Source organism: Ascaphus truei, chromosome 1 (assembly GCF_040206685.1).
Source record: "Ascaphus truei isolate aAscTru1 chromosome 1, aAscTru1.hap1, whole genome shotgun sequence".
Classification (NCBI taxonomy): Eukaryota; Metazoa; Chordata; class Amphibia; order Anura; family Ascaphidae; genus Ascaphus; species Ascaphus truei.
Window position 1 is genome coordinate 93,412,008 of NC_134483.1, and position 24,626 is coordinate 93,436,633.

The 24,626-nt window shown below is 42.8% G+C and overlaps 1 protein-coding gene across 1 annotated transcript in view; it reads left to right on the forward strand.

The window, feature by feature from the left end:
* Positions 1–1,226: 1,226 nt before the first annotated feature.
* Positions 1,227–24,626, forward strand: part of ZNF366 (zinc finger protein 366) — a 64,699-nt gene continuing 41,299 nt past the window's right edge. The window contains exon 1 of the mRNA XM_075591895.1: positions 1,227–1,371. The gene's annotated coding sequence lies outside the window, so the exon portion shown is untranslated. The remainder of the gene's footprint in view (positions 1,372–24,626) is intronic.

The following is a 24,626-nucleotide window of genomic DNA, read 5'->3' on the forward strand; positions in this document are numbered from 1 at the left end:
TATCACACTAATAAGTGATGGTGCAGGACAAATCTACCTGCACTCCACTCATAATCTTATAATAACCTGATAATTTGTTATAGATTCTTGTCAGTTATGACTTCTTTCCCTTACCCCCTCACCTATTCATTCAAGCAAGTAGTACATTGAGCAAAATAAATAACATAGGTCTTTACGTGCAGGAATTTCATGCAGGGTATACAAGAAAGTTTGCAAGACATATTCAGTAGCCTATGGCTCTATTGACCATATACCACTGGAATGTCATATATTACATCCCCTGCTCTCAGGTCTCTAGTTCGGTCACCGAATGTCATACTTCTTGTGATAATACTGCATCAAATAACTCGTAAACAGTACTTTCCAAATCTGAGAGGAGGCAAAACAGTCAAATGTGGTATTTTCATATTTTGTCACAAAATGCCTTTCTTTGGGGGGTCTATGCATCAAGGACATTTTGGAAAAAACCCGGGGCATTTTCACGCTGCACCTATGTATCAAAGCGTTATGCTCAAAGTTTGCCCTATCTTGCTCCATGGAGAGTCATTAGGAGTTGGGGAGGAGTTCCATGATGGGCAGATTATAATGAGATGTATCACAGTCTGCGTCTCTCTACACCACTATTCTTGCTTTTTATTTACCCCCCAAAAATCTTCCACATCCGAAGTGGTGTAAGTCTAACATACTGCATCAGATGTAAGAAACTGCTCTTACTTTACATGTGCTACAGCTCTACTCCCCACAAAAGGAGCAGTGCGTCTAATTATTTACAAAGTTGTCCTACACCATAAAATACAGTATAAAGTTGTAAGACACCTTACAGTTCATCACTTGAATGGGCAGTAAGATGTCTCATGGCTCAGTATCCTTTAGAGAATATGTCCCTCTGCCCATGTCTTACATGCCCATCATTAGCTTGTACTTTATACTTTTCATAGTAGGGAGTTCACGATACCTATAAATTCTGCTATGTACATTGAGTTAGACACTGTTTACGCTTTTACTATGGGCTCTTCTTCAAATGGAATGCTATTGGAATTCCATTACTTTTTCTTTTGGCAAACATTTTTTTTTTAGAAGAAGAAAAAGATGTCTATCTGCTGTTTCCTTATTTTTCGCAGGAAAGCATGGGGCTGTTGACTTCCTCTCCCCTCCCTTCCTTCCTTCTTTCTTTCCGAAGGTACTCATCTGAAGAAAAAAAAAAAGGAGAACGAAGTGAATGTTCCTGTTCTCTTTCTTAAGTCATTTTTAAACACTGTCCCTGCTAGACCTTGGAATAAACTGCAGAGAGCGAGACTGAGAGCAGGAGACACATGAAAGGCCATTAAGAGCAAATAGGCAGAAGACACAGACCTTCCTCCTCAGTAATCAGTAAGTGGAGACCTCCTAATGGACTAATGATAAGAAGATGATAAGACATCTGTTAATTACTGATCAACAATATACTTACATATACACACAATATATATATATCTATATATATCTATATATATATATATATATATATATATATATATATAGATATATATAGATATATATAGATATATATATATAAATCCAGCAGTGGATCAGCAAGGGGTGGGGATGATGCTGACATATATAGACAATAGGTGGGCACTCACAGGGTTCAGCTATTTGCCTTGGTGCTCGGCATAGTAGATTATGTTCTATAGGAGAAAAGTCTGGCACTCGTAGGGCTTTGTTGAAGAGTAATGAATTTATTGCATCTTACAGATCGACGATTCGGTCCCCAAGTTCCACCTGTGAGATTCAATAAAATAATTGCTCTTCAACAAAGACTTATGAGTGCCAGTGTGCCAGTGTGTGTGTGTGTGTGTCTATATATATATATATATATAGACACACACACACACACACACACACACACAATGGCTCTCAGTTGTATATTCATGTAACGCAATACAATAGGAAATGACTTCTGGGCTTCTTACATTCACTTTTTTTTCTCAGCTGGCGAACAAAATAGATTGCTCTAAGCTTGCAGCTAAACTGCCAGTCTCCTCTGGCTATTGGTAAACATAATTGAATTTATCTATACCTGGGTGATTGATGCTATCCTAATATCTGTTTAAAGTGCGATGACATACTTTGTATTATACAGATGTAGCCAGCTTTAATTTATTTTACCTACAGTACTGCAGAATATTGCATTTTAATTCAGGATATTACAGAGTTTCCATAAAATTCAATAGCAGTTATAACGCAGAATATCACAGAAAATTCCATCATAACGTGCCAGTAAGAGCAAAAACACTGGCTACATCTGTAGTTCAGATGGTATTTCATAGGATTGATCAAAATCACATTGTACAATATATATATATATATATATATATATATATATATATATATATATATATATATATATATATATATATATGTATATATATATATATATTTAAAATAAAACACACCATACAGTAGTTGGTAAAGAATCCAGTTGAAAACAGGTCCAATTTTTAGCTGTGAGGAGTTAATGATTTGACAGAAAATTATCTCTTTTATTTCTATATGTATACACACACACAACACACACACACACTGTTATATATATATATATATATATATATATATATATATATATATATATATATATATATATATATATATATATAATTTATTTATTTAGCACATAGGACAATTGAGAATTGTAAAAAAAAATAACTTCGTTAAGTCACGTAAATTTTGTAATTGAGTCCTTAATTTTGTTGAAATGAGGGAGATTAAAACAATATTAAAGCTTCTGATTAAGGCTTAATGGCACTTTATTCAAGAATATAGCTCTCAGCTGACAAAATGAAGGTTCTCCCATTGGTAAATTTGCCACCCACGGAGTAGTCAAAAAGGACATTGCAATTATCTGGGTTGATTTTTTTTTTTATTCATCCAAATGACGTGCAATGCATCCCAATTAAACTATATATTACTCTTGATACATATCTGGCTCATGATATTTCTTGGTTGTGGGTGTTATAATCATTGGGCACATTCCAGGCTTCACTGTACTTCATGTGTGACAGCTGATAAAAGGTCCCAGACAATCAGGGACAAGAGAAGTTTAAGGTTCCCTAATGCAAATATAAAACCTGCAAATCCACAACATGCAGACAGACCTTACAAAATAACCTTTTAATAGGATAAACGAAGACAAGACTCAATCATTATTACCATAACCTATAAGTATTACACGGTGTAACATTGCAAAGTGTGTGTTTATCACATCTAGGTCACCTTATCGTTCCTAAGTCATGACCGAATCCAAAGATATTTGTTTTGACATTCTGTACTGTACATCTTATTCCTCTTATTTATAGCATACTTGCCATTTTGCCTCTTTTTCCATGCTTTCTACTGCTTATACTTACAGTATTATTACTATTAGTTTAAAAAGTCTACAGAGTTCATGTAAAGATCAATGTGATCAAAAGTTCAGCTTCACATTTCTTTTTAAATCGAAATAATTTCAGCACAGCCATCCTTGTTGCACATACAGGACAGCCAGTTACTTGTTCCATTCTTACGTAATACATGTATTTTCATGGAAAGGTGAAATAAAACTTAGGTTAGGAGTTATCTCCTAACTGTGCATGAAATGTCTTGTATATAATGTATACCCTGTTCACTTATGTAACTGTATTTGTAACCATATATTATTTGTCATCTTAACTCTATGCCCAGGACATACTTGAAAACAAAAGGTAAATCTCAATATATTACTTCCTGGTAAAACTTTTTATAAATAAATATCCTGCAGCCTGTCTCTTCATCAGAAGTATGTAGTTGTAACTTCATTAGTGCACAGTCCTGAACATATCTGTGATACTCATTGTCAATTTATTAAATAGAAATTAAGTGCAGGAACAGTTGGATGCATCTACAGGCATTGATGCAGAATTACAGGTTTATACTATCAAAAATGCTATAATCCATGTTTTGTAAGATATAAAAAAAATGTTTACTGTTTTTTTTAATACAATCAAATATTTGTTACTGTAGTTCTTGAGTTACTTGTCCTTTGTTAGAGATAATTCAAATAAAATAATAATTTTAGAGCGTCAGAAAGAAATCTATATTTGCAATATGTAACACACAAATTGACTGAGCTTGTTCACCACTTTTCTGCAAAGTGGTAGTTTTAACGTAGACACCTTTAAGGGACCAGCATGAGAGTTGTTCATTAGATGTAATTATAGTGTACAGTATACTTGAGGAAGAAACCTGTGAGCTTTTGAATATCTGACTCGTAGAATGTCATCTATGAAAAAGAAATGAATGTGTGGGTCGAGTCAGTTTTTTTTTTTACTTTAATGTTGAATACAAACATGACTTTAATTGCATGTATAACTTTATAGCCATTCTATCACAAATATATAATGAAGGCTTGCTTCATAATAATAAAAAATGTAGCTCACTCGTATCATTTTTATTTTCAAATCATATGCCCATATTGTGACGTTTCTGAAGAAATGCGACAACGTGAAAATAAATAAGAGTGCAGTACATGATTATCTGCATTGTACACTTTTGGGGGATCGTTGAAATGGCTGCATTTAATACTCTGACTGCAATTATTGTCACCTCTTTTTTTATTCTATTACAATGTTGTTTCTAGCTAATGAGCGTTACTGCAGAGTAACAGTTATTAATAGTTTATGATCTCCACAGTTACTTCCAAAATTCACAGTCACCTTATCAAAGACAATTTGTCCTTTGACACACTGTATTTCGTTTTTTTTGTTTTTTGCACAACTGTATCAAATGTGACAACCGTGCTACTCAACAAATGGAAATAGATATAGTTACATTACACTATCTTGTCATTGGTGAGCATTGGCAACAGGAAGCCCGGTGCCTCACGTGGGGGCTTTTATCTGAGGCCCTCAACTGCTGGCTAACTCTGTGCAGGAGGAGCGGTGAATATAAGGCTAAGCTCATGGTTGTGGTGCAGGCACATGCTCTTGTGCGCCCTCCTGCAGCTTGAGGGATGTGTGCGCTAGCTGCAGGAGATCGGTCGCGGCCATCGGGGGCGTGGCGATCGCGTCACAGACGCGTCACTGAGCTGATTCGCCCTCATTGGCTGAACCAGCTCACGTAACGCTGACATCACACTACTGCAGCCCCAAATCTCAATTTGAGTTGTGGCGGGAAAATGTAGCAGCGTCGACGCACGCAGCTCCGCAGGCACTTCAACAACTCCAATAGGCAAGGAGGTAAGAGTCCTGGAAGTGCGCGCGCATGCAAGCGTGCGCACATAGCGACGCCACCACCATGAGCTTGGCCTTAGAGTTTCCATAGGGTTCAATGGCAGTGACATCACAGAATATCACAGAGTATCCCACCATGACGCACCAATGGGAGCAAAAACCCCTTGGTACATGTGTAGTTGCTGGTGTGGATTGTAGCTTCTCCCCACTCCCATAGCTGTTTAATGTCTAATAATCAGTAGTTCCTAGTGTAAGAAATGGAGTGGGACAGTGTACACATTGTGCTGGCATTAAGCAGCTGACCGGAGTGGGGAGAAGCTACTACCTGTAGCTGCAATGTCCCTTCTGCCTCCGCACTATGTATATATGTGTGGGTAATGTGGGGGCTCGAGGGCTGAACATGCGGCCCGTTAGGCTGGGTCCCCGGTGCGCGCCGCACCCAAGGCACAGCCCTATATGGGGCAGGCCCCTGTCAGCGTGTGTACGTGCACGCAAAAGGCGCGATGCACGACTGCCTTGGCCAAAAGACAAGATTTTTTAATTTTGGATGGCGGCCGAGCATTGGCCACGTCACGGCGGCGGTTCAGCCAATGAGGGCAAACCAGCCACGTGAAGTCATGGCCGCACCCCCGCCATGCCTCCCCGTCACCAGTTGCAAGTAGTCCACCTGGTCGCACTGATGCCGTGAGGCCTTAGCCTTAAGTATATCGTGTTGGCTACCACTGCTCTAGCTAGTCTGTTCAGTGTAGCTGCTCTGGTGCAGTACTCAGCATTTCACCACAAGAGGGAGTTCATGAAAGATTCATATTTTTTATTTATTTATAAAACATTTATTAACGACATTTGCATGTAAGTATATCTTTATTTATGTAGCAAACACAGTGTATTCAGCACTTCACATAAGAGACAATACAGTACAGGGAATTATAATACATCAATAGTGCATCAAACCATATCAGACAATAGGAAAGGAAATCCCTGCCCTGGAGATTTTACAATGTAAGTGGTATGATGGGAGACTTACAAAGACAGGAGGTGAGGGAATAAGTGCAGTACATGGCACTGGCAGGTACAGGAGGCGAGGGAATAAGTGCAGTGCATGGCACTGGCAGGTACAGGAGGTGAGGGAATAAGTGCAGTACATGGCACTGGCAGGTACAGGAGGTGAGGGAATAAGTGCAGTACATGGCACTGGCAGGTACAGGAGGTGAGGGAATAAGTGCAGTACATGGCACTGGCAGGTACAGGAGGTGAGGGAATAAGTGCAGTACATGGCACTGGCAGGTACAGGAGGTGAGGGAATAAGTGCAGTACATGGCACTGGCAGGTACAGGAGGTGAGGGAATAAGTGCAGTGCATGGCACTGGCAGGTACAGGAGGTGAGGGAATAAGTGCAGTGCATGGCACTGGCAGGTACAAGAGGTGAGGGAATAAGTGCAGTGCATGGCACTGGCAGGTACAGGAGGTGAGGGAATAAGTGCAGTGCATGGCACTGGCAGGTACAGGAGGTGAGGGAATAAGTGCAGTGCATGGCACTGGCAGGTACAGGAGGTGAGGGAATAAGTGCAGTACATGGCACTGGCAGGTACAGGAGGTGAGGGAATAAGTGCAGTACATGGCACTGGCGGGTACAGGAGGTGAGGGAATAAGTGCAGTACATGGCACTGGCGGGTACAGGAGGCGAGGGAATAAGTGCAGTACATGGCACTGGCAGGTACAGGAGGAGAGGGAATAAGTGCAGTACATGGCACTGGCAGGTACAGGAGGCGAGGGAATAAGTGCAGTACATGGCACTGGCAGGTACAGGAGGCGAGGGAATAAGTGCAGTACATGGCACTGGCAGGTACAGGTGGCGAGGGAATAAGTGCAGTGCATGGCACTGGCAGGTACAGGAGGTGAGGGAATAAGTGCAGTGCATGGCACTGGCAGGTACAGGAGGTGAGGGAATAAGTGCAGTGCATGGCACTGGCGGGTACAGGAGGTGAGGGAATAAGTGCAGTGCATGGCACTGGCAGGTACAGGAGGTGAGGGAATAAGTGCAGTACATGGCACTGGCAGGTACAGGAGGTGAGGGAATAAGTGCAGTACATGGCACTGGCAGGTACAGGAGGTGAGGGAATAAGTGCAGTACATGGCACTGGCAAGTACAGGAGGTGAGGGAATAAGTGCAGTGCATGGCACTGGCAGGTACAGGAGGTGAGGGAATAAGTGCAGTGCATGGCACTGGCAGGTACAGGAGGTGAGGGAATAAGTGCAGTACATGGCACTGGCAGGTACAGGAGGTGAGGGAATAAGTGCAGTACATGGCACTGGCAGGTACAGGAGGTGAGGGAATAAGTGCAGTACATGGCACTGGCAGGTACAGGAAGTGAGGGAATAAGTGCAGTGCATGGCACTGGCGGGTACAGGAGGTGAGGGAATAAGTGCAGTACATGGCACTGGCAAGTACAGGAGGTGAGGGAATAAGTGCAGTGCATGGCACTGCCAGGTACAGGAGGTGAGGGAATAAGTGCAGTGCATGGCACTGGCAGGTACAGGAGGTGAGGGAATAAGTGCAGTACATGGCACTGGCAGGTACAGGAGGTGAGGGAATAAGTGCAGTACATGGCACTGACAGGTACAGGAGTTGAGGGAATAAGTGCAGTACATGGCACTGGCAGGTACAGGAGGTGAGGGAATAAGTGCAGTGCATGGCACTGGCAGGTACAGGAGGTGAGGGAATAAGTGCAGTACATGGCACTGACAGGTACAGGAGGTGAGGGAATAAGTGCAGTACATGGCACTGACAGGTACAGGAGTTGAGGGAATAAGTGCAGTGCATGGCACTGGCAGGTACAGGAGGTGAGGGAATAAGTGCAGTGCATGGCACTGGCAGGTACAGGAGGTGAGGGAATAAGTGCAGTACATGGCACTGGCAGGTACAGGAGGTGAGGGAATAAGTGCAGTGCATGGCACTGGCAGGTACAGGAGGTGAGGGAATAAGTGCAGTACATGGCACTGGCAGGTACAGGAGGTGAGGGAATAAGTGCAGTACATGGCACTGGCAGGTACAGGAGGTGAGGGAATAAGTGCAGTACATGGCACTGACAGGTACAGGAGTTGAGGGAATAAGTGCAGTACATGGCACTGGCAGGTACAGGTGGTGAGGGAATAAGTGCAGTGCATGGCACTGGCAGGTACAGGAGGTGAGGGAATAAGTGCAGTGCATGGCACTGGCAGGTACAGGAGGTGAGGGAATAAGTGCAGTGCATGGCACTGGCGGGTACAGGAGGTGAGGGAATAAGTGCAGTGCATGGCACTGGCAGGTACAGGAGGTGAGGGAATAAGTGCAGTACATGGCACTGGCAGGTACAGGAGGTGAGGGAATAAGTGCAGTACATGGCACTGGCGGGTACAGGAGGTGAGGGAATAAGTGCAGTACATGGCACTGGCGGGTACAGGAGGCGAGGGAATAAGTGCAGTACATGGCACTGGCAGGTACAGGAGGTGAGGGAATAAGTGCAGTGCATGGCACTGCCAGGTACAGGAGGTGAGGGAATAAGTGCAGTACATGGCACTGGCAGGTACAGGAGGTGAGGGAATAAGTGCAGTACATGGCACTGGCAGGTACAGGAGGTGAGGGAATAAGTGCAGTACATGGCACTGGCAGGTACAGGAAGTGAGGGAATAAGTGCAGTGCATGGCACTGGCGGGTACAGGAGGTGAGGGAATAAGTGCAGTACATGGCACTGGCAAGTACAGGAGGTGAGGGAATAAGTGCAGTGCATGGCACTGCCAGGTACAGGAGGTGAGGGAATAAGTGCAGGTTATGGCACTGGCAGGTACAGGAGGTGAGGGAATAAGTGCAGTACATGGCACTGGCAGGTACAGGAGGTGAGGGAATAAGTGCAGTACATGGCACTGACAGGTAGAGGAGTTGAGGGAATAAGTGCAGTACATGGCACTGGCAGGTACAGGAGGTGAGGGAATAAGTGCAGTGCATGGCACTGGCAGGTACAGGAGGTGAGGGAATAAGTGCAGTACATGGCACTGACAGGTACAGGAGGTGAGGGAATAAGTGCAGTACATGGCACTGACAGGTACAGGAGTTGAGGGAATAAGTGCAGTGCATGGCACTGGCAGGTACAGGAGGTGAGGGAATAAGTGCAGTGCATGGCACTGGCAGGTACAGGAGGTGAGGGAATAAGTGCAGTACATGGCACTGGCAGGTACAGGAGGTGAGGGAATAAGTGCAGTGCATGGCACTGGCAGGTACAGGAGGTGAGGGAATAAGTGCAGTACATGGCACTGGCAGGTACAGGAGGTGAGGGAATAAGTGCAGTGCATGGCACTGGCAGGTACAGGAGGTGAGGGAATAAGTGCAGTACATGGCACTGGCAGGTACAGGAGGTGAGGGAATAAGTGCAGTACATGGCACTGGCAGGTACAGGAGGTGAGGGAATAAGTGCAGTACATGGCACTGACAGGTACAGGAGTTGAGGGAATAAGTGCAGTACATGGCACTGGCAGGTACAGGAGGTGAGGGAATAAGTGCAGTGCATGGCACTGGCAGGTACAGGAGGTGAGGGAATAAGTGCAGTACATGGCACTGACAGGTACAGGAGGTGAGGGAATAAGTGCAGTACATGGCACTGACAGGTACAGGAGTTGAGGGAATAAGTGCAGTGCATGGCACTGGCAGGTACAGGAGGTGAGGGAATAAGTGCAGTGCATGGCACTGGCAGGTACAGGAGGTGAGGGAATAAGTGCAGTACATGGCACTGGCAGGTACAGGAGGTGAGGGAATAAGTGCAGTGCATGGCACTGGCAGGTACAGGAGGTGAGGGAATAAGTGCAGTACATGGCACTGGCAGGTACAGGAGGTGAGGGAATAAGTGCAGTACATGGCACTGGCAGGTACAGGAGGTGAGGGAATAAGTGCAGTACATGGCACTGGCAGGTACAGGAGGTGAGGGAATAAGTGCAGTACATGGCACTGGCAGGTACAGGAGGTGAGGGAATAAGTGCAGTACATGGCACTGGCAGGTACAGGAGGTGAGGGAATAAGTGCAGTACATGGCACTGGCAGGTACAGGAGGTGAGGGAATAAGTGCAGTACATGGCACTGGCAGGTACAGGAGGTGAGGGAATAAGTGCAGTACATGGCACTGGCAGGTACAGGAGGTGAGGGAATAAGTGCAGTACATGGCACTGGCAGGTACAGGAGGTGAGGGAATAAGTGCAGTACATGGCACTGGCAGGTACAGGAGGTGAGGGAATAAGTGCAGTACATGGCACTGGCAGGTACAGGAGGTGAGGGAATAAGTGCAGTACATGGCACTGGCAGGTACAGGAGGTGAGGGAATAAGTTCAGTACATGGCACTGGCGGGTACAGGAGGTGAGGGAATAAGTGCAGTACATGGCACTGGCAGGTACAGGAGGTGAGGGAATAAGTGCAGTACATGGCACTGGCAGGTACAGGAGGTGAGGGAATAAGTGCAGTGCATGGCACTGGCAGGTACAGGAGGTGAGGGAATAAGTGCAGTACATGGCACTGGCAGGTACAGGAGGTGAGGGAATAAGTGCAGTACATGGCACTGGCAGGTACAGGAGGTGAGGGAATAAGTGCAGTACATGGCACTGGCAGGTATGTCATGTTGATTTTGCTGGATGTCCAGCCTCACTGACCTTCCCTTGGAGTGATAACCAGCACTAGAATTCCCTCCCACGCGCATGCATTTTTGATAGTATTAAAAAGTATTGAATTCATTCGGTTCGTTGATGTTGATTGGTGGTTCTCAGGGTTGCCCAGCAGCAGTAATTATTGTCCATATCTAGTACATATTTAGTGAGGTAATTCAAGGCCAAGAGAGGCTGTCATTTTAAATGAATTCATTATTTTCTAAACAGAAAGTGGAACTCTACGGTGCTATTTCTTGAGTGGGTGTTTAGGGGCGGTTGCATTATGATTGGACGCTTCAGAGCCTATAGAATCAGCCTCTAAGTGTGTAATTATAAAAGTAGTGGTAGTCTGTGTTATCTTAATGAAATAGTGGCAAGCCATGCACCCAAGTGCTATCACACTTCAACCAATGCTCTTACTAAACAACATTGCTCATACTCCTAACCCTGTGCTAGCTCAGCAAAAAATCCATATATAGTACTACAATGTCTTGAAGCCACTAGTGAAGCAATTGGGCCAAAAGGTATGAACTATTAACTAATTTTATGAAAGGGCCATGTCCAAAATACATCTAATTTGAATAGACTTAACATCACATTATTGTAGCATAAGGTTACAGTGTCTACTAATAACGTGATGTAATGTCAGTCTTGACGTAACTTAAATCCTGAAATCGGGGGAGTTATTTTCAAACATTTTCCATGGCTCCATGCAAACAAATAGAGCTGTGATTTACAAAATGGCACAATATGGGCTGAACTAAGCATAAAACACCGTAAAAGTCCTATTTCAGTGTCTGGATGTGAGTAACATCAAGTTTAAGTATGATTTAACAGTTAGGTCCCTGCGTTAATCTTAAACCAGAACTCCCTCCTACTGTCTCTGTACGTTCTACCTACCTACCAATTAGACTGTAAGCTCCTCGGGGCAGGGACTCCTCTTCCGAAATGTTACTTTTATGTCTAAAGCACTTATTCCCATGATCTGTTATTTATATTATCTGTTATTTATTTGATTACCACATGTATTACTACTGTGAAGCGCTATGTACATTAATGGCGCTATATAAATAAAGACATACAATACAATACAATACAATCGACTTTAGAGGATAGGGAGTGCTATGATGATGCTTAATTTGCATGTCATTGTCAGTAACGACCATTACAGTTAATACAAGGCTCTTTTCCTTCCAGAACATGACGTAACGTTGTGTTAGTGGCCTTTGTGGATACATTGATACTCTTAACATGTCGTTAAGTGGGGTTTATGTCAAGTTAAGTGGCTTAAGTTTAAAGCATCTGGGTCTCACATGCCAAATGTATTTACACTCGGAAAGCAGTAGAGCAGGGCTCTCCATCTATTTAAGGGGGCCAGAATAAATTCCTTAATTCAACTACAGGAATAAGGAAGGTCCCCACCTGTGATTGCAATAAGTGGTCCTCCTCGTGGGGATACTAGTGGAGGAAGCAGCCATCCCTTTCATGGAGAGGGAGAAGTTGGTCCTTATTGGGGACAACAGGCAGTCCCTTTAATGGGCTCTGTGGGGAACATCAGGGTGTGGATTGGGACATAAGAGGCAGTTTTAGGTGAACTCAAAATCAATTGGGGCCCACCTGTAGCACTAAAACCAAACTTAAAACATAACATATCCGCTGTCTCTATTGAATAAAAAGGAAACATTAATGGTATCATTCACTAAACCACAGTGTAGATCAGGGGAGAGCAATTTTTTTGTCTGCGCCTCCTTGTCTGCTCTCCCCACCTGCTCGCCCTCCCCACCCCTCCTTACCTTTTCTCCAGTGTTTTCTGACATCACAACGTCATGTGACGTCGGCATCATTTGACGTGTCGCCAGAAGCCGCCAGAGACGAGGTAAGGGACTTAGAGGCCTCGTGCACTCCCCCGGGATTTAATTTAAATGTCGTGGGAAGAGTGCTGGACCTCTGTAAGCGCTGCCCCCCCCCCAGAAAATGTTGTGCCCCCCCAAGTTTGTGCACCCCTGGTTTAGATCATTCTAATCCCACTCACTGCAATGGCAGTAATGTGAGCCTAACTTTATTAGTGAATAGAGTCCCAAATCTTATGGTCATACAAGCTACGCTGACACACTAGAGTTGGGCAATGACAAATCAGTTTCTACACTTGTGATATTCAGAAATGTAACATGTTAGCTATATTTATCCTGATGCATTGCTGTTAAATACGGAGCATAGGAAAGAATACTAACCACACAATAAACATGGAAGACAAATTTAAATTGAACTTAAAAGCATTTTTTAAATAATCATGGGGACGGTATTACGTTTTCACAAGTATTTAAAATGTAAATGTGTTTTTAAAGTAAATACAGTACTCGTGCTCCCCCATATTCCGGGACATCAGAGATGGGGGTAAGGAAAGTAATGACAGGAATGGGATAAACACCGGGCAAAGCAATACTCGGGTGTCTCCGTGAAGGATGCTGGGAGGCGTAATGCAATCGTGTTTACACTGGCAACGCTATCTTCTTTACAGCTGCTGCAAAACGTAAACTGCAAGACACCTGCAACATCAGGGACTCTCATGGCTGATAGCAATCACGCCATAATCATTTTTTAGATTTCAACTTATCGTCATTTTTTATTATTGAAATATTACTATTATATCGGTATATTGCCCAACTCTGTGCGGACATATTACTTTTATTCTTACGTTCTGGTTTTTTTCTTCGTTTTTTTATCATAATTAAGCCCTGTATAAAATGTTTGTCGAAAACACAGAAGAGTTTGGCCCCAATTATGAAAACATTTTAATTTTTTTTTTCAAAAGCAGGCACAGTCAGCTTTCTAAGGCCGAGCTTATAGTGGCGGCGGCGCTACGTGCGGGTGCGCACGTCAGACACAACTCAGTACTTGGCTATAATAAAAAAACAAGTGCCTGCGTGCCTGCCAGCAGCGTAGCGCATTGACGCGACTGCGTTTTGAGGAGACAATAAATGTTGTCTTCTCGGGCGACTGCCGGGTGACGTCAGCTTCATGTGAGCTGGCTCAGCCAATGAGGGCGAACCAGCTTTGTGACGCGTTTGCCACGCCCCCGCCACGGCCCCCGCAACACCTCCACAATCTCCTGCAGCCAAGTGCACAGATCGCCGGGGCTGCAGGAGTGTGCGCGGTCGAGCAGGTAGTATAAGCTCTGCCTTAAAGTCACTTAGGCCAGATCCATAGAGCTCCGGTATTGACTTAACGAGGTGTTAAATTAGGTTGGAACCTCGTTAAGTGTCAACGTGTAACTTTAAAGCTCAATAACGCAGTGTTCCAGATGTATGTATGTTATAACACTGAATATCACAGACTTTCCATAGGATTCAATGGCCGTGGTAACACAGATCATGGCACCATATTCCACCATCATGCAACAGAGGTTGAAACAAACCTGAGATACCTGGGGAATACGCTCATTTAAATCATTTTAATATAGTTTGCATATCTATATTAGCCTATGTACAAGACATCAGGCAACCACTCTAACATGTTTCGTCCAGGCTATGGACTTTTTCAAAGAGTGCTGATAGTGTATGGCAGCCAAATAGATATAGGGAGTGGTGAGTGTATGCCACCAATAGAAACAGGGAACGTATTTAAACCTCACCTGTGGTAGATTAATCATTAAAGTGGATAACTATCTCCCCAACAATCCCCATAGCAATGGCTGCACAACAAGGTATTTACAACATACACATGAAAAATCTTAAAAACAAAACAGAACATATAATGGATAAATTTAAAAACACAACTACTGATGTTTTAAGTTACCAGCATCATTATTATTATATAAAGCTATATCAATTAATGGAAGTATACAGATGTATAACAAAGGATTTCATATATCTAGTACTTATAAAATCTTTTTTGTACTTATAAAGCATTTTCAGTATCAAGATTCACTTTAAAGGGATATAAACATTTTATCAATTTATTCACATAATTCATATCCATGAATACAGTGGCAACCGCATGACAGACAGTAACTTAATATGTCACCTCCCAGATCACAATGTAATTGGGTGAACACTGTGAACCCACCCCAAAACTTAGCCATTACCCCATCAGGAAGTGTTTCAGTTCCCACTCCTGATTGATGCCGGCCGGATGGAGTGTGTTCAGAGTGTACACCCAATACATTTCCTGTTTATTTAATACCCCCTCTCTATGGCCTCCTCTAGCGTTACAAGGGATATGTTCAATTGCCATATAGGAAAAGTTGGCTATTCCCCCTTTAGGGCATCTGGAGAAGTGTCTGGGAACTGGATGAGACACATCATTCTTTTTAATAAGTCTGACATGCTCGGCAATGCGGGTCTTGACTGGCCGAATGGTTCGTCCCACATATAATTTTTTGCAACCACATCTCAAAAGATAAATGGTGTAGGATGTATTACAATTCAAAAATTCTTTAATAAAATATTTTTTTCCATTGATGTCAGTTTGGACAAATTTTGTACTATGAACATATTTACACATGGAACAATTTCCACATGCATAAAAACCTTTAGGAATACTACCAATTCTTTTAAGATCAGTTTTAGTTTGAAAGTGACTTGGCGAGAGGTGTGATGCTAGTGTCTTAGCCCTACGGAATGAAAATTTTGGTCCCTTCAAGGTAAACTCAGCAATATCCTTATCAAGGCACAGGGTGTGCCAATGTTTATGCACAATGTCGCATATAAGCTTGGATTGGCGACTATAAGTCGTGATGAATAATGGACTCATATCACTATACTTGCTCTTAGATTGTATGTACCCCTTATGATGTTTGTCTTTTTTCTTTTTATCGAGGATTCCAGGGCGATCCAAAGTCATAGCGTACTCGTATGCTGTCTGGATATCTGTATATTTGTAACCCCTGGCTTGGAATCTCTCAAATAGTGCTTGTGACTGCAAAGAGAAATTCTCGTCATCAGAACATATCCGTCTCAACCTTACAAATTGGGCCCTCGGAATACTTTTGATTAAAGATTGTGGATGACAACTTTTGGCTGACAGTAGTGTGTTTCGGGAGTTTGGCTTGCGAAATATGTCAGTTTGGATTAGCATGTCATGGTCTATGTAAAGGAGCAGGTCCAGATAATTGATGCAATTTATATTTTGTTCATAAGTGAATTTGATATTAACATTATTGATATTAAGTGTGTTTATAAATGCTACAAGTGATGATTCATCGCCGTCCCATATAATAATGAGATCGTCGATGAATCTTTTATAGTAAATAATTTGTGAACGATAAGAATTATTACTGTGATATATATATTGTGCTTCCCATAACCCCATGAATAAGTTTGCATATGATGGTGCAAAACTTGTGCCCATTGCAGTGCCTAATAATTGTAAATAAAAACGTGAATCAAATAAGAAATAATTGTGAGTTAATAAAAATTTAATAGATTCTAATAGAAAAGTGCAAAGTGAAGTGGACAGATGTGATAAATTTAAAAAGTGCGTGATAGCTAATAACCCGTGATCGTGATTAATGATGGAATACAGAGAGATCACGTCAAGGGTGACCCATCTGTATTCTTTTTTCCAGACCAGATCCTTCACATCTACCATGAGGTCCGTGGAATCCTTAATGAATGACGGTAATGCCAGTACCAATGGTTTGAGATAAGAGTCCACATACCGCGATAACCCATCTCCCAAAGATCCAATACCTGCCACTATAGGACGACCAGGAGGGTCGACCAGTGACTTATGGATCTTTGGGAGATGGTGGAATACCGGAATCACGGGATGTGGACTTCTCAAAAATTCAATCTCATGTTTGTCTAATGTACAAAGTATCTTTCCAAATTCAATAATTTCATCTAGTTGACTAATAAAGTCCTGTGTTGGATCCTTTTTAAGAAGTTTATACTGATCCGGATTCCCTAGCTGCCGTAATGCCTCCTGTTTGTATTGTAGGGTGGATAAAACCACAAGGGCTCCACCTTTATCAGCATTTCTAAACATGATGTCTTTGTTATGCTTCAAGGTGTCTAGTTCATGAATCTCCGTGTATGTCAGGTTATTGGCATGCATAGATGAGCAGGAGAAACCTTTAGATAAAATTTGAAGGTCTCTTTCTACCAACCTTTCAAATGCCGTAATGAAAGGCCCCCTATTGGCATTGGGGCAGAAGATAGACTTCTTTTTAAATCCTGAGGAGTGGGTGCCAAAGAAAGGTTGGGAGAAAGCATTGATTTCTTCGCCTTGCTGCTCAAGTAATGCGTCCAAGTCTGATAATACACAGGTTTCCTGAAAGGTATCAAGAGAAATATTAGTTAATGCATCATTAGTAACAATATTAGGTAGTTCATCATCAGTATTGGGTAATACAACATCATTATCAGAGTCAGACAAGTTATTAGTTTGAAAATGTCCTCTTGATATAAAAAACTTTTTTAAGGATAATTTGCGAGTAAACCTTTGGAGGTCAATCACAGTCTGGAACAAGTGGAAGTCCTGAACCGGGGCAAAACCCAGTCCCTTATTTAGTAGAGATAATTGTGCATGGGAGAGTTCCACTCCTGAGAGATTAATGACGTTATTATCACACTCATCTATGTGTACTTCTTTCTTTTTGGTCTCCCGCGAGTTTCCACGTTTTCTCCGCGATCGTCTGGTTCGCGGCGTGATCGTGTTCCTGTGGATAAAAAAGAAGACGAAGAGGGAGCCTGTTCCTGATTTTTTGATCTGGCCCCATTAGATGTGATGGATGACCTGCTGTCGCTCCTAGATCTCCCATGGTTATCCCGTATACTCTCAGTAGAACCTTCAAAAGATACAGAGTGAGATCTCAATTCGCACTCTGAGTAGTCTGACTCCGCACCTGAGTTGTCAGCTGATCTTCCCTTTAAGATAGACTTATTAGGGTTGCTTTTAGACCATCCTTTGGATTGAGGTTTAAACCCCCTTGCTGTATTGGATCCCACATTCTCTCTTGTTTGAGGTTTCTGCCAACAATAAATTTGTCCTTTTATATAATCTACACGGTCTCGTTCGAACTTGCTGTGTTTTTTGTCACTTATTGTGTCCTCTATGGTCTCAATATTAGTCAGCAGGGTTTTGTCGTTTTTTATAAATTGATCCATTTTAGTAAATGGCTTCAAGTTGTTCCTCAAAAGGTTTATTTCCAACATTAATTGCTCTTTTTCTTTTGACTTCTGCTGAATGATTAGTTCCATTAGCTTTAAGGAACATTGGTTTAGAGTATCAGTCCAGTCCTGCTCAAATTGCATATTGGTAAAGCCAAATGTTGGTGTCTTTTTTATTCGCAAACCTCGTGGTATTCTTTTACATCTAATATAGTTGTTCAATGAGGTGATGTCCCACCATAGGCGTATATTCAACACCAACAGTCTTTCTAGCTTTACAAAGTAATGTGTGAGGTCTGAAGGCTCCTCACATATAACCTCAGTACTTTCATTAAACAAGTGGGCAGCTTTTTTTGAACGTTTGGCATTATCCCCGCATGCATTGACATATGTATCCACATTTGTATCCTCTGATTCAACATCAATATCTTCCATGGCAAAAAAACAATATAATAGTATTGAATTAAAAATAAAAATTATTTATTAATATCTTGTTAAAAACTCTCATGCGTTGGCTGAAGCCTAAGTGCAAAAAACAGTAATCCTTAAATTCTTGAGTAAATAATGTCCTTTATATTTTGGAATTTTCCAGGATAGTCCAAATAAGCATATACAATTTACTTATTCACTTATTCACTTGCCCGTGAGCCATCAGGTAGAAATAGATTGCTAGAGAATATGGAATTACCCAGTATACCGAGGCTGCTAACAGGTAGTGCACACACTTTATGGCAACTTGATTGAAGAGAGACCCAGCAATGATTAATGAAACAATAAGCCTCCGGTATTGAAAACAGGGAGTTGGGTAATAGTAAGCCGGATAGAGGTACAGGGGGACACCTCCCTAAGGGGCGCCCCCAAGTAAATCACAGCCCGGCACTAACCGCCTCAATAATCTCCCTGAAATACCGCGTGGAGGTTAGGAGTACTCACGAAAAAGCCGTCCCTGTTGGTGCAGGGAATTCTGCAGCGGCTTCCTCCTCTGGTGTAGCTGGCGTCAGCGTGCTCCGCCGGAAATGATGACACAGGAAGAAGGGGGTAAGATGGTCCGTGGTTCACAGCAACTTCAGCAGCCAACGCATGGATGTCTAAAAAAACTTTATTGATCGCTAGCAGCAAACATCAGGCAACCACTCTAACATGTTTCGTCCAGGCTATGGACTTTTTCAAAGAGTGCTGATAGTGTATGGCATGTATAAAAGGACAAATTTATTGTTGGCAGAAACCTCAAACAAGAGAGAATGTGGGATCCAATACAGCAAGGGGGTTTAAACCTCAATCCAAAGGATGGTCTAAAAGCAACCCTAATAAGTCTATCTTAAAGGGAAGATCAGCTGACAACTCAGGTGCGGAGTCAGACTACTCAGAGTGCGAATTGAGATCTCACTCTGTATCTTTTGAAGGTTCTACTGAGAGTATACGGGATAACCATGGGAGATCTAGGAGCGACAGCAGGTCATCCATCACATCTAATGGGGCCAGATCAAAAAATCAGGAACAGGCTCCCTCTTCGTCTTCTTTTTTATCCACAGGAACACGATCACGCCGCGAACCAGACGATCGCGGAGAAAACGTGGAAACTCGCGGGAGACCAAAAAGAAAGAAGTACACATAGATGAGTGTGATAATAACGTCATTAATCTCTCAGGAGTGGAACTCTCCCATGCACAATTATCTCTACTAAATAAGGGACTGGGTTTTGCCCCGGTTCAGGACTTCCACTTGTTCCAGACTGTGATTGACCTCCAAAGGTTTACTCGCAAATTATCCTTAAAAAAGTTTTTTATATCAAGAGGACATTTTCAAACTAATAACTTGTCTGACTCTGATAATGATGTTGTATTACCCAATACTGATGATGAACTACCTAATATTGTTACTAATGATGCATTAACTAATATTTCTCTTGATACCTTTCAGGAAACCTGTGTATTATCAGACTTGGACGCATTACTTGAGCAGCAAGGCGAAGAAATCAATGCTTTCTCCCAACCTTTCTTTGGCACCCACTCCTCAGGATTTAAAAAGAAGTCTATCTTCTGCCCCAATGCCAATAGGGGGCCTTTCATTACGGCATTTGAAAGGTTGGTAGAAAGAGACCTTCAAATTTTATCTAAAGGTTTCTCCTGCTCATCTATGCATGCCAATAACCTGACATACACGGAGATTCATGAACTAGACACCTTGAAGCATAACAAAGACATCATGTTTAGAAATGCTGGTCCCCCTGTACCTCTATCCGGCTTACTATTACCCAACTCCCTGTTTTCAATACCGGAGGCTTATTGTTTCATTAATCATTGCTGGGTCTCTCTTCAATCAAGTTGCCATAAAGTGTGTGCACTACCTGTTAGCAGCCTCGGTATACTGGGTAATTCCATATTCTCTATGTACAAGACATCTCTATCTCGCTCTATTTACATCTCTTTCCAGCAAAACTCCTACAGTATTACACTGTCTGGATGGGAGTAGCGCCACCATGAGGTCGGAAATGCTTAACACCAACCGTGGTATTTGAAGCCAATGCGAGTCAGTGCTGGCTTAACATGGAGTGAAGACTATTGCAATGAATGATATAATGGCCGTTGTTTTTGCATATAATTGGCTTTGCGAATATGAGTTAAACCTCAGGGAAAATAACGTCTGTTAATGATTTTGATTTTTATTAGCACTGTATTACCAGAGCTTTGCGGATCTGTCCCATAGACCATTGAGTACAAGTCATCGCCAAACTCCACATCATCGGGGGAGTCCGGTTAACGGCCTGACATGGGTCTAAGAACACTGTTTTTTTGCATATTTCTTGAAAACTGTATTGGTATATTTGCTTTTGGCACATTTCTTTATGTGATAATAGAATTAATTTTTTAATAGTGTCCGTTGGGTTAATTCACTGACTGAGATAAAATACATGATAATTAATATTTTAATGCATGTTATGTTACAGTTGGGAAACCAGTAAAATGTGGATCAGAAACCAATCAATGTAATCCTTTTCCACTAACTAGCAGCCAATGGGGATTTCCCAAAGAGAAGTGAGAAAATAACCAATTAATAAGAAGTAGCATGAATATCCTGAGAGAAATGCACGTTGGTTTACACTTCCTATCCTTTTCTTCATTTTTTTTCAACCACAAGCGTCTTTTCACATTCTACTGTACTGTACAGACACTATTACAGACAAAGAAACCAGTATAATTTACTTTCTCGGGTTAAATGGAGTAAGGTTAGCAATGTTCAATAAATGTATCTTAATGCATTTTCTAAACCAGTGAAAAGTTCTACAATACTTCTGACGTGGAATTGGAAAACAGAAGGAACAGCTCTGGTATATAACTGTTGGTAGCTTTTAGAATTAAACTTTGGGGCCAATTCAAGCAAATAGGCCGTTATTCAATACATTGAGAAGTCACCTTCTTCTTATTGTATAGTGGCTATATAATGCTTCATTATGTTTTAAAATGCTAGTGTCAGGCCGACTGCAATCTATTTGTGCAACCGGTCATTATACAGATGTGACATAGTCCAAAGATGTTAGGCAGCTTTCTGCCCCGTTTTAGAGCAGAAAGTGCAGGAATAGTTAATGATCCGTTCCACAGCTTCCCATTAACTCAGGCAGCTGGATGGAAAATCCAGACCACAGATTACAATGGCTCTAGTTCTCCCTCACCTGCTCTTCTAATCACATGCACAGGTACTTAGAGCAGAGAGGTTTTGCATTTCACTCTCTCTCCTTGGAGCCTGGGGGCTGGGGGTGTCGCTGCTCCCCTGCATCCAGTATCGGGGTTGACGGCCCCTCCACGTATCACAGTACCAGAGGATTTGCCTGGACTCCACGAACAGATAAGACAAAACAAATGGTTACTGCTGTTGCTAAAAGACTGTACTGTATCTTGTGACCCTAAATGAGAGAGCATTGTTTTAAGCTGGGGAACCAGTTTAGTTGGCCAGCAGCTGTTAGAGAGACTGATTCTGATGTGTAGTTAGATCCCTGAAAGGGATAGGATTTTGCTTATATGATTTTGGTTTTATTTCTTGAAATAACAGTGTGGGAAATATGGTAACACTGAAATATGTGAACTGCTGAATGAAAGTATCTGAGTACCTCTAACCTTCACATGTTAAAGCTGCAGTACCTTACTTGGATGAAAATAAAGCAGGCAGAAGCCTGAGTTAAGCAGCATAATACTTTGCATGATCCTGTTTGTTGTATAATTAACCCTAGAAGACTGTGTCGGGAAGAACCCAGACAGACGTCAGCACTACAAAAGAGGGGCGTTTGTCACATATGGTGGAGAATGCGGGCAGACACTAAAAAGTCTGTGGGTTTGCAAATAAATGCGGGGGTTTAAAATGGCCGCCGAGCTGAACTAAAGTACAGATGCTATGAGTGAAGTCTGTCCCACTGTGTATATCAGTTGTGCTTCTAGCATACACAGAGAATGTGCGAAGTGTGGATGCAATAGCACCCTGAACCCAAACAGAAAACCAAAATGTTTTGCTGAAAAAAAAAAATTTGCATCTAGCAAGTGCTGTTTGTAAAGCTAATGCCTTTTGCTGAAGTGAGTGAATTTGCAGCTAGCAAGTGCTGTATGCAAGTTGCTGAAGTGAGTGAAATTGCAGCTAGCAAATTGTCCCTGCCGGGTTTCTAAAATGGCCGACGTGAAATGTTTGTTGTGTAATGTACGTAACCATACAAAACAGTGTCCCTTCAGGCCATAATATGATCACGACCCTGGAGGAGAGCCGTACCCACAGATGAATTTAGTATGCGGGGCCTGTCGTGAAGTAGGTCACATGGAAGATGTGTGCCCCAAAATTTTCAAAGACAAACAGCTGCAAAAGCAAGCAACGCCCTGTGAGTGCAAGCAAGATGTGGAAGCTGATACCAGTGAGCGTGTGCCCAGTACCACTGATATCTCTGGAGCTAATAAAGCAAAAAGAAAGAAAACTGTTCCTCAAGTCACAGGGGAAGTGAACGAGCCACTTGAACCTGCACTGTCAGGACATGCGTCAGAAAGGCGCCGAGATGAGCAACAGCCCATAGGGCCAGGCGCAATCGTCCCAGGAATGACGACACGCCTAGAGATGACAAAGGCTACTGCTACCATCATAGGCAGAGAGCCAAGCGAATCAAAGAAAACAAGAACTGACTGGAAACTATGCTATGAGATGTCCCAGAAAGATGTGCAAAACTTCATCACAGAGTTAGGGGTTTCTCGGCAAGAGGCTAGCGCGCTTAAAGCAGAGCTGGAACTCTCACGCCATGAGGTCTACGCTCGCAGCACAGAGCTGTGTACATTGAAGGAAACCTATGAGAATACCCTGAGTAATTTAGAGACTGTAAAAAGAGAGAATGTAAGTCTGACACAGAAAAATTCAGACTTGACTGACCAGATCAGTGAAGGTGATGAGAAGCTTCACCAAGCAGAAAAAGTGGAGAAGCAATTGATCCAGGAAAAGTTAGAAATGCAGGAAGCACTGCAGAATACAGAATCAGCGGCGATCCAGGCGACACAAACTGCAGAGCTCCAAAAAATGGAGGCGCTGATGCAAACCCAGAGCAAGCACCAGATAGAGGTGAAGACCCTGAGGGAGGTCTGGCACGATCAGGTTGAAGAGCTGCAGAAGCAGATGGCTGAGCGCGAGATACAGTGCGCCAAGAGAGAGGAGATCTCCGTCCGTCAGGTGGTCTGCCTGACATTGCGCTATGAAAGCGAGATGGCCGATATCTACAAGCAGCTGGACCACACGGCAAATGAGGGGGCCCGGCTGCAGCTGGAGCTGGACAAGACCCAGAAGGAGCACCTGCAGCTGCAGGTCAAGAATAGAGAAAATGAAACAGAGTTAAACCTCGCTCTGAAACAGATGACGGACATGGGAGAAGCGGCTAAAGTGGTTCAGTCGGGCTATCAATCCTACCTCCTAACCAAGCAAGCTGTACGTTCCTATACGTGTATCTTCAATGCTGTTGCAATATTACGATTTGCTATAAAGATGAAGTTGGAGAAAGAGATTCCAAGGCTAAAAGAGACACGGTCACAAAAGGAGACCAGGGAACGTAAACTCAATGCCCTCACTGATGACAAAGAGGAAGGAGAAAGAATTGACTTTGATTGTGCTGCTGTTATTCCAGAAACAGATAGGCACCCTCCTGAGAATATTCTCCCTGATCTGGGATTCAAAAATCCAGATCCTCAATTTCATTTACGTTGTCCAGAAGATTATCAAACTAGTGGACACACCCAGGACACCACAGAAGATGTTTTAGCCAAGTGGGTGGCAGTTCCTGAAAACACAAACTTGTTGACAGATCCTGATGACGTGGTTAATATGGACTACGTTTGTACAGAGGCAACTAGGTCTCCAAAACCCAAAGGCCTGGTAATGGCCACAAAAGGGAAATCAAAGATTGAAAAGAAAAAACAACGAAGGTTAACACGGCGCCTGAATAGTTCCATATCTCACCAATCTGGACCACACTGTGGAGCCAAGGAGAATCCGGTCCAAGGGTCTCATCAGAAGCTAAAGAAACAGTCCAGTCATTTGCAGGTTGCAGCGGGCTATGAAATAAAGTCAAAGGACTGGAAGTCAAAAAAAAAAAAAAAAATATGTTTGGGGGAACTG